This window comes from Bos grunniens, chromosome 11, assembly GCF_055505025.1.
Source record: "Bos grunniens cultivar Pamir isolate PY7600 chromosome 11, Bosgru_T2T1.0, whole genome shotgun sequence".
NCBI classification, from domain to species: domain Eukaryota; kingdom Metazoa; phylum Chordata; class Mammalia; order Artiodactyla; family Bovidae; genus Bos; species Bos grunniens.
In genome coordinates this window covers 33,090,816-33,102,121 of record NC_141175.1, presented here as the reverse complement: position 1 = coordinate 33,102,121, position 11,306 = coordinate 33,090,816, and the positions used below count along the sequence as shown (strand labels likewise).

The window sequence follows — 11,306 nt, the reverse complement described above, 5'->3', positions numbered from 1 at the left end:
AACAAATAAATAAAGTTTCAAAAACAAACAAAAAAATTGTCCATAGTGGTTGTACAGTTTTACAGTCCCAACAGCAGCCGTGTATAGGGATTCAAGCTTCAGCACATCCTGTGCTGTATGGATCGTCTGTCTTCTTCATTGTAACTGTGATAGGAGATGTGTAGGACCTCATTGTGGCGTTATTTTATACATCCCTGATGACTGATGAAGCAGATCTTTTCGTGTGTTTATAGGCCATTGGAAATCCTCTTCAGGGAGGTGTCTGTTGAAATCTTTTGCTCATTTTAAACAATCCTGTTGTCTTTCTCTTCTTGATCCATTGGGGCTCTTTATATACTCTATACACAAATCCTCTTTTGAATACACAGACTGAAGTATACTGCATTTTGTGCTTTTTTTTCACTCTCTTAATCACATCATTTGATAAACCTAAGTTCTTAATTTTAATGCTTTCCAAATGTATTGACTGTCATGGTTAGCACTTTTAGCATACTATCTGAAAAATCTTTGACAGAGAGATTGTAGTAGTTGGAATAAATAGTGATAAGTTCATAGAAAACTAAAAAAAAAAAACAAAAACATGGTTTTTATTAACTCCATGGCAAAAATTGTACTAGAAACAAAACATAATCATAGTATTCCATTGGGTTCAACTGTGAAGATTTATTTATACAATAATTATAATATAATCACTGACTACTGATTTCTCCAGAAATCTCGGATGGGGCCCCATAAGTAGCGAACCTCTTCCCAATCTGAGTTCTGAACAAATTAAGAAGTAAAATAGAAGAGTGGCAGAGGGAAGTTAAGATATTGCCTTTATTACAACTGAGAGAGGCCAGGTTGGAGAGGGCAGCATCCAGCTTTGTTTGCAAAGCAGGGTGGGTAGAAAGAACCAGACTTAGGGAGAACGGCCCCCTTCAGTAGTGGGCACAGCTGGACCCATGCAGGTTTTCTCACGTTGAGTCTCTGTGTTGCCCTTTAGCCACCAGGAGCCCCTTCCACTCAAAAGATGACTGTTCTTATTCCAACACTGAGAGACTTGTCAAAGTAGTCTTTAGAAAGTATAGTTTGAAAGAAGGAATGTTTATCCTCATTCTTTTGGTAAAAACAAAGCTATTGTAGATAGTATTCATGTAGAAGTATGTTTTAATTAAGATCTAGAGAGTGCTATAAAAAAAAATAAACTCCTAAATGTATAATGTCTCAAACACAGTATAAATTGATGTCTTGTTCATGTAACAGACCAGATCATATGTTCCTCATCAGCGGAGGCAGCTCAGCCATTTTCCACACGTGGCTTCCAAGGTTGCACTAGTCAACTCAGCACAGAGAAACATATGAGGGGAGGTTGTTATGCGCCAGGCCTGGAAGCGACACTTAGCATTTCCACTCACATTCAGCAGGCTGGAGACCTAATGCGAGGGAAGCTGGGAAGTGTGTCTAGCTATGAGTCCAGGAAAAAGAAGAGACCAGAAGTTTTGGTGAACACTTATCGATCTTTCCCACTGGGTATGAGGCACATTTGGGCAGAATGTTTCACATTGCCTCCTGTGTCTGACACATGGTGGGCACTCCATAAATGTTTGTTGAATAAATAATGAAGTGAAAAGAGCATGGGCTTTAAAATATAGAAGACTCAAATTCTCACCCAAGCTCGGCCACTTTCTAATTGTCTTAATTTGCTTAGACTCTTTGAGCCTCAGTTTCTCATCCATATAATGGAGATGAAAATACATTTGTGATCTGCTTCTCAGGTCAGGTGTGGAAATAGACAGTGATTAACAATATGCCAAGAAAAATAGTATTTGAGAAATAGGCTTCCTTGATTTTTTCTCAAATAGCTCTGACAGTGGGGAAGGGGAGAAAGTAGTTATCTTGTAAGTATTTTTTTAAAACAACTATAGTCATCCCAGCAGCCCGTGAAGTCTACCATTTCCCTGGTCTCTGCTCTGGCACCTGGGCTGAAGTCTGCTGCCCAGTTTTCGAGGCCTAGACCAAGGCTGCAGGAGCCCAGTGCCGTCACCCTCCCAGGTCGCTGTGTGCTTTCTGCTTCCGCTTCCTGCAGATCCCTGTGGGCTGTAGGATGCCACGTGCGGTGTCCAGCAAGGGTATCTCGGGTCACAGCATCTTGCCTTAATATCTTTCAAAGAAACAGCTTTGTTTGTTCCTCTTTTTGTTCAGTCTCACTGGGAGGAAGGCAGGAATCCCCGGAGCAGAGTCAGCAGGTGATGTTAGTGACCAGCAGTTTATACTACTGACAACACCCTCCCCACTTTCATCCAAACTTGCCCCACTCTCCTTAGAATGGGTTATTTCTCAGGATCTCCTTAATTCCTCAAGCAAGTATGTCCCTTCCCAACAGCATTTGGACCTTCCAAGACCTGTCAGAATTCTGAGCCCAGGTTAGGCAGCTAAGCCAGAACTTCTTCCACAGCCCTTCCCACCTTCTCTTTTTACCTTTTTTGTAGGGTTGGTGTTGGCATTCAATGAGATAAATCGGATAAAATACCAGGCTTGGTGGTGACTTCAAGAAAATACACTATAAAAGTTGTTTCCTTTTATATTCCTTAAGAATCTTCTGGCATCTCAGAAATTAATATTGGCTTAGCGTGCCAAAGAATTGATGATGCCTTTGAACTGTGGTGCTGGAGAAGACTCTTAAGAGCCCCTTGGACTTGCAAGGAGATCAAACCAGTCAATACTAAAGGAAATAAACCCTGAATATTCATTGGAAGGACTGATGCTGAAGCTGAAGCTCCAATTCTTTGGTCACCTGATGTGAAGAGCCAAATCATTGAAAAAGACCCTGATGCTGGGAAAGATTGAAGGCAGAAGGAGAAAGGGATGACAGAGAATGAGATGGTTGGATGGCATCACTGACTCAATGGTCATGAGTTTGAGCAAGCTCTGGGAGATGGTGATGGACAGGAAGGCTAATATGCTAAAGTCCATGGGTTTGCAAAGAGTTGGACATGACCAAGCAACTGAACAACAACAAAAGGTTCATTCAGGTTTTTCATGTCAAAAAATGTTTGGCTAACCCAACTGATCCATCATCTGTCCCCTGAAGGGAGCCCCTGACCACAAGCAACCTTGAATTTTGGGACAGGTGGGTTGAATGCTGCATTACCTTGGTATCCAGGACAAGGTCAGAAAATTCTCAGTTAACAGACAGTCTTGGATAGAAGGCCTATTTTGAACTTTCCAAATAAGAAATAGGATGCTGATGTAGGCCACAAGACAGTGATATCATGAGAGCAACATATTTACACATATACTACACATATCATCTTTCCAATTATCCACAGATACTTACTCTTCACTAAAGGTGACGATACTCTTCTGACAGCTGCTGTATCTGAGACCCTCATTTCAATTCTGGTAGGAAGTCAGAATTAGACCTCAAAATGCACATGGAACAGAGGGAAGAAAACAAAAAAGGGAAAAAATATGCAAAATAAACATCATATTCTGAATGAATGTCTTCAGGACAAATTAGAGAAGAAAAGAAGCATGGACAAGGTATATTCAGTGATTGAGAAAGGAGCAGAAGGGGGCCTCCAAGAGGTTTTAGCTGCTTAGATATGGCAAGTGTGAGACACTATAGAAGAGCAATCAGGAGGACTTTGTGATGGGTTAGATGCGGGCCTGCAACAGAGGAAAAGGAGCAGAAACAACCACGACGTTTAAAACCGGAGGTGCCAGGCAGTGCCAAGGCATAGAACTGAGAGGAGGAAGACCTGTCTGCCGCTTTGAACAAGGTACTGATTCCCTCTTGGACTCAGGTCCCTCATTCGTAAAGTGCCTCTATCAACTTCACAGTGTTTGAGGGAGGCACAAATAAGATGATACGTGGGGGACTTCCCTGGTGGCCCAGTGGTGAAGACTCTGTGCTCCCAATCCCTGCTCAGGAAATTAGAACCCACTTGGTGCAACTAAGCGTTTACAAGCCACGACTAAAAGGTCTCATATGCCAAAATTTAAATGTGGTATAGTCAAGTAAATATATATTTTTAAAAGTGGTACGTGAGAAAACACGGTAGTTCTGGATGAGTGGACGCAGCACAGCTCACCATCACTGTCCTCATCATTGTCAGTAGAAAAGCTGGGAAGGGATGCGGTTTGAGGGCTAATACAACAAATTCAATTCTTTTCATTATTTCTGTTTTAAAATTTTGAATTGGTGGATAATTACTTTATAATAAACTCAATTTTAAATGTGCTAAGATGTTGGGATGACATCCAAGTGGAGAGCGCACATAACAGCCAATGTAGGGGAATGAATTAAGTTCATGAACCCAGGCCTTTGTGTACAGTTAGCCCTCCACATCTCTATCTTACTGGTTTACATCAGGAAAAATCACAATATCAGATTGGATTCAAAAAAATAGATACAATTATTTGATGAACAAGGTAGGTAACATACCTGCTCTGGACTCTTGCCTTCTGGGGAAGGGAAGGGTGGAAGAAATACAGGATCTGTAGGGTCAGGAAATAGGAGAAAAGATTAAAAAGTCACTCTGTCACTCTTATAAAAGGGCCAACTTTAAAGTAGACTATAAAGGCCAACAAAAAGTAGACTAAGAAGAAGGCCAGCAAGAGAGACCAGCTGCAGGAGATGATGATGGGGGAAGGGGGGATGGTGGTCAAAAGATTATCACTATTGGATTTCAAGAGGCAGAGTAGAATGCAGCCCATCCTGTGTGGGAGGGTGAGGCCTCAACTGTGTAGGGAAAATGGGACTTTGCTCCCCTATGAGCCAGGTGAGGTAAGAACTGGACCTTCATTTAGAATGAGGATAGAAGGTACCTAATAGAACTAAAAATCACAAGATAAATTGTTCATTAATAATCAATATATTAGTTAAGATTTTGATAGGTTGTTAGATAAGTTTAAGTTTAAAGAATGAAACCAGGTACCTGCAATATGCCACCTCACATAGTACAAAATCTAGGCGCTTAACATTGCAATAAAATAATTTCACAGTCTCATTCATTGTCTATGCAAATTAAAGCAAAAGAAAGTAAAGTAACAGGGACCCTGGAGAGAAGAAATAAGAAGTCTGCAATCTCAAGGACATAGACACTTCTTAAAAAATAAGTTTTGTTTTGTTTTTTTTTTTACTTTACAATATTGTATTGGTTTTGCCATATATCAACATGCATCTTTTCTCCCCAAATTCTGATATTGTCACCGGAAAGAAATGTTTTTCAAACTATGAACCATAAAATCAATTTAGTTTGTCATGACTAACAGTTGGAAAAAAAGAGTAAGCACTGTTTAAAACGTTTTTGTTTGTTTTAATTACACACAAACACAAGCACACACACACAAATGTGTACTGAATTAAGACAAAAATGTATTTTTTATTTGTTGTGGTTCATGACAGCAACAAAAAAAATTAGAAAAACATCGTCCTCTCCCTGATTGTTCTGATGAGATTATTTTATTTCCTGCATTTGTCCATATTTACTTTCTTTAGTTTGCATAATGAAAGCAAAAGTTCTCTTAATTAGTTTCAAATATGAAAGTATGTTCTAATATTGAATTTATTTTTTCAAACAATCCCCTTCTCTATACCTGGAGATTCTGTGTTTCCCAAATGGTCAAGGTTGCCCTTGTTGAGAATCACAAGGTTGCCCTAGGGAAATCTGGACTCTTAAGTAATTGTAGTAGCATTAATCCCCAGCAAGGAAGACCTATAAGCTCTCTGTTTGGAATGTTTGCTGAGTTTGTTTCATCACGCTGTTACCAGAAAGAATGTAGAGGTTGGTGGACTTCCAAGAGCCTAACAGACTGACATTTAGGATCAATGAGTTCTCAGACTGATTAAAGTTAACAGATGTCATTCTCAGGGTGCCTCTGTTCTAGAAGTGCTAGTATTTTAGCCAGAGTAATCTTTAAAGTATTAAATAGCTGGTCAGGAGGGCTACTGGACAACCTGAATGAATATGGAACATAAACAGCCATTACATGTTTTCCACCTGTAGGTCACCCAGCATTTAGCAATAAAGGGAAAGTATAATTAAATACCTGGGTTCAGGATGGGGAACACATGTATACCTGTGGCAGATTCATTTTGATATATGGCAAAACCAATACAATATTGTAAAGTTAAAAAATAAAATTAAATTAAATTAAAAAAAAAAATACCTGGTCCTCACCCAAACAGTATTTGTGAATTGTGAGAAGACACCTCTGAGAAAGAGCTAGAATTGGCCAATGTCAAAAAATAACAATGAGGTTTAAACTTTTTTTTAAAATTCAAAGCTAGGAATAATGTGGGAGAGAGCAATATACAGGAGTGAAATGATAAAAGACCTTCAAGAAAACCAGAACATTTTGGAAGAAGGAGGTAATACTAGGGTTTAAAAAAAAAATTATAAAAGTCTATAAGGGACGAATGAAAAGCAGGAAGATAGGCTCAGAAGATGGAAGACGATGGAATAAACAAATCTTACTCGATTAGCTCAAGGCTAGAAAAATAAGATAGAATAAGAAAAAGTAAGGAGAATAAACCTAGGATGCTTTTCATGGAAAAAATATATATTAAAAGACAAAGACGTGATATTGTTTGAGCTCTCTTCCTGCAAAAACAAGTACCCAGGGAACCATACTGTTTTAGAGAACTGGGATCCAGGACTAGGCTCAGAGATGAGGCAAGACTGGCCCACAGACTGTAACTAATGGAGCCAAGGGAAAGATAGCATCCCTGGGCAAAGCTGGGATGCCAAACAGAGAGTCCCTCTGAAGTGTGAGGCCAAAGGATCTGGGCAAAGAGGCAGAAATAACCAGGTGCTGGGCAAAAGAACAGGAATTGAGCTCCCAGGACGAGGCAAGCAGTTTAGAACGACAGGTGGGAGGCAGAGCCTGGGGGTTTCCCAGGGCAGTGGAATATCATCTCAAAGGATTTTTATGGGGCCATTTAGGGTGTTAAGCTGGTTTTACATAAATGTAATGGGTCCAAGCCCTTAACGTCAGCAAGATATAATAGCTACAACAACAACAAAAATAACAATAACTATTTTTATACCCATTATGGGCCTTGGTTTGGATGCTGGCTCCACCACTCACCAGGGCAGAATGGGTATATTTGACAAGTTATTTAACCTCCCCCAGCTTCAATTTTCTCCTTTTGTAAAATGCAGATAATAATTGTTTTACACTCTCTCCCTGGATGGTTACATCCATCCATTCCTGCAGCATGAAGTATCTGTGTCAACAACTCCCAAATTCATGTCTCCAACCCAGACCTCTCCTCTGAGTTCCAGATTCCTGCATCCAAACACAACGCAACAAAAGCAAGTGAAATTCTGTAGATTCACTTTCAGGATTGAGGGCCCTTGTCGTTGTTCAGTTGCTCAGTCATGTCCAACTCTTTGCGACCCAATGGACTGCAGCATGCCAGCCTTCCCTGTCCTTCACCATCTCCCGAAGCTTGCTCACACTCATGGCCATTGAGTCAGCAATACCATCCAACCATCTCGTCCTCTGTCGTCCCCTTCTCCCACCTTCAATCGTTCCCAGCATCAGGGTCTTCTCTAGTGAGTTGGCTCTTCACATCATGTGGCCAAAGGAGCTTCAGCTTCAACATCAGTCCTTCTAATGAATATTCAGGATTGATTTCCTTTAGGATTGATTGGTTTTATCACTTTGCAGCCCAAGGGACTCTCAAGAGTCTTCTCCAACCCCACAGCTCAAAAGCATCAATTCTCCAACATTCAGCCTTCTTTATGGTCCAACTCTCCCATCCATATATGACTACTGGAAAAACCATAGCTTTGACTTTACGGATTTTTGTCACCAAAGTAATGTCTCTGTTTATTAATATGCTGTTTAAGTTTGTCATAGCTTTTCTTCCAAAAAGCAAGCATCTTTTAATTTTGTGGCTGCAGCCACCATCTGCAGTGATTTTGGAACCCAAGAAAATGAAGTCTGTCACTATTTCCATTCTTTCCCCATCTATTTGCCATAAAGTGATGGGACTGGATGCCATGATCTTAGTTTTTTGAATAATGAGTTTTAAGCCAGCTTTTTCATTCTCCTCTTTCACCTTCATCAAGAGGTTCTTTAAGTCAGTTCAGTCGCTCAGTCGTGTCCAACTCCCCACGACCCCGTGGACTTTAGTATGAAAGGCTTCCCTGTCCATCACCAACTCCCGGAGCTTGCTCAAATGCATGTCCATCAAGTCGCTGATGCCAACCAACCATCTCATCTCATCGGTCACGTCCTTCTCCTCCTGCCTTCAATCTTTCCCAGCTTCAGGGTCTTTTCCAATGAGCCAGTTCTTCGCATCAGGTGGCCAAAGTATTGGAGTTTCACTTTCAGCATCAGTCCTTGCAATGAATATTCAGGACCGACTTCCTTTAGGATTGACTGGTTTGATCTCCTTGCAGTCCTTGTCTAAACTTTGAGGGCTCTGGTCCTTGTCTGAACTTCCTCATCGCCATAGATGGCATGCTCATTTGATTCCTTGATTCCTCCTTCTCCTTCAGTCTTAACATCTAATTCAGTGACTCCTGGAATAAAGTCCAAAATCCTTTTCAAATTCATGGTCATCTTTTTGAGTTCTTCTGTATCTTTGCCTTAAAATGAATCTGGCATGGCCATGAAAATGCACAAATCCCCTCTGGCCTCTGTTTCCCAAATCTCCTTGACTACTTGCACTTCTCTGCTCCCAGCTGCTGCTGCTTCTTGCTGCCTTTCCAGATTTTCCCAGCCCTGTTTGCTTACGGTCTTTCCCAATTTTCCCTAGACCTCCTGGTATTTATAATCCGTTTGGGATATGTTCTCAGCTCAGCCCTGTTCCTCAGGAAAGTTTCTTCTATCTTCCCTCTAGCCCAAAGTCCAAAGACCCTGGGTAAGAATCACTTCCAAAACGCCTCAGTAAAATCTGGTGATGCACAGACTGCATCAGGTGGATCAGAATGGGCGAGGAGAGAAAATAAAGTACTTAGAGAATGTGTGTTAGAAACATCCAAACTGAAAGGTGTAACTTCTAATGGAAAACTATTTCCCCTTTAGTGCTGTGGCAATTTGGAGGGATTCAAAGTCATCCTGAACACGAGGAGGAGGCACACTCCTGGGCCGGCGTCTGTGAGCTGCTTCTCCTTCCATGTTGCAATGCAGCTGCCTTGCTCCTCTCACTTTGCCATTCCGCTCACAGGAAGACCACAACATGCAGCCAGACAGATGGGTTATCAGCCAGTTGTTTTTGTTTAGTCATTTAAGTCCTGTCTGACTCTTGTGACCCCATGGACTGTGGCTTGCCGGGCTTCTCTGTCCATGGGATTTTCCAGGCAAACATACTGGAGTGGGTTGCCATTTCCTTCTCCAGGGGATCGTCCCAACCCAGGGATTGAACCTGGGTCTCCTGCAGTGGTCTCATTTACCCCTGAGCCATCTGGGAAGCTATAAGCCAGTAGTTCAGTCCATAAAAGGCAGAATGATAAAGAAAGAATGTAAACACAAGCATTTTTGCCCTGATCCATCTAATGTGTGGTTTATATATCAAAACCTCAGACATATTCAGGAAGCTGAGAAGTCTTGTTTGTGATAAGAATGAACAGGGAGTGGGGACAGATGCCTCACTGACCAGGCAGGTTCAGAGTAATACAACTTTCTTTACCTCCTAGAAGAAGGTACAAGAAACAGATTTAGGAAATAGTCTTTTGTGGAGGATAATGGCTGGAATATCATTTCACATGCAGCTTCCAGGTAGAAATCTCCCATGACTGCTCTTTTCCTAGGTGCTCTAAAATAGCCAAACCCTGTCTGTCTGTCTGTTCATTTTAGTATCCCCCACCAACAGTGCCTGGCATATGGTAAACACTCATGAAATACACCTGGTATCAATAGAGCCACTATGAGTATTTCAATGTCCTAACTTTTCTCTGCTTTTTTTCATCTTACATTTTTTAAAAATAACTATTTAAATCCTCAGAACACGATTGGTCCACTCAGAAGAACCCCAGGCAGCCTAGTAAGACAGGGACTCGGAGATCTCAAATGTGATTATCAGAATATCAGAAAAGGTACATAATGTTTATCATTCTTCACATTCACATTCCACTCCACGCCCATGCCTCTAAAGCAAGAATGCTGATGTAGGCACTGATTTTCCTATTATCTAGAGGAAACTGAGGCCCAGAGAGGATGCGAACCTTAATCAGTTTCTCTCAGTTTTAGAGTGGTGGTGACAGAACTCTCTTGGAATTTTGGGAAGAGCCTGTGCTAACCAGAGCTCAGAGCAGGGCTGTCACTGAGGAATAACCTGGGTAATATTTGCAGCCTCTGTGGGTCTCATCTTCCTCTGTAACAAAGAACAGCAATGCCTACTACATAGGGCAATTCTGTCCAAAGATTGAATTAGACCGATAATTAAAATAGGGTGATATAGGAACATGTGTACAAATGAGATACACAAAGTAATAGTTTCCTTTTTCTGCCCACAGAGTGAAAAACAGCAGACACACTTTTGTGAAGAGAGTAAAATCTTGTTTGTTTTTTTTTTAATTTTTTGTCTGAAAATAAAGATCACATGAATAAGAAATCAGTATTTATAGTATCTCAAAAAGGCATTTCAGCAACGTTAATTCTTGTCACTGGCATATATATTATCACACACATTCACACACCTCTTTCCTCATTAACCAGCTTGAACCATCAGCCTGAAGAAAGGCTTCAGAGAGAGACCAAGGAAGCAAGGGTGAAGAAGCTTCCACTTCAGATTGGTTCTGAGACAATTTTCCCCTTCCCTCAGGCTGAGATATTCTGCCATCTGTTTTGATTAAACCTTTCAAAATTCAACTTGTGTTTTTCCTTCCATTCCTTTGAAATCTCCTTTAATTCAACAGTCTTTAGGCTTTCTTCTTTCCCGTAACCACCATCTGGTGCTTCTATTAAAAAAAAAAAGAAAGAAAGAAAGAAAAGAAAACACACACAACAAACACTTTGAGTTCCTTGGAAGAAAGGTATAATGATGAGGATAATTTATTCCCATAGTGAGGCCCATTACTATTTCCATGGCAACAGACTGTGATGTTCTGAACATGGGACTTTGTGATCATCACAAGAACAGGATGGCAAAAGGCCCTGTTCAGACTCTTTGTCATTATGGATTCTTTGGGTAGTCACCCTCGGTGGCTCCCAACTGTCTACAGAATTAAGTCCAAAGGCCTTAGCATGGCATTCAAGGCCTCCTGACTCTGGTCCAATTATTCCCGGGCTCATCATCTGCCAGCCCAGACACCTGGTACTGTGTGTTCTGGACACTCACACTCTCTCATGCCTCCATGCCTTTC

The 11,306-nt window shown here is 41.1% G+C and overlaps 1 long non-coding RNA gene across 1 annotated transcript; it reads right to left on the bottom strand.

Moving 5' to 3' along the window:
* Positions 1-563: 563 nt before the first annotated feature.
* On the bottom strand, positions 564-10,901 carry LOC147362832 (uncharacterized). Its single transcript, XR_015136531.1, has 4 exons — positions 10,641-10,901; positions 4,430-4,482; positions 3,320-3,404; positions 564-2,189 (listed from the first exon to the last, which is right to left on the bottom strand). It is a non-coding gene; the product is annotated as an uncharacterized LOC147362832 (long non-coding RNA).
* Positions 10,902-11,306: the final 405 nt, after the last annotated feature.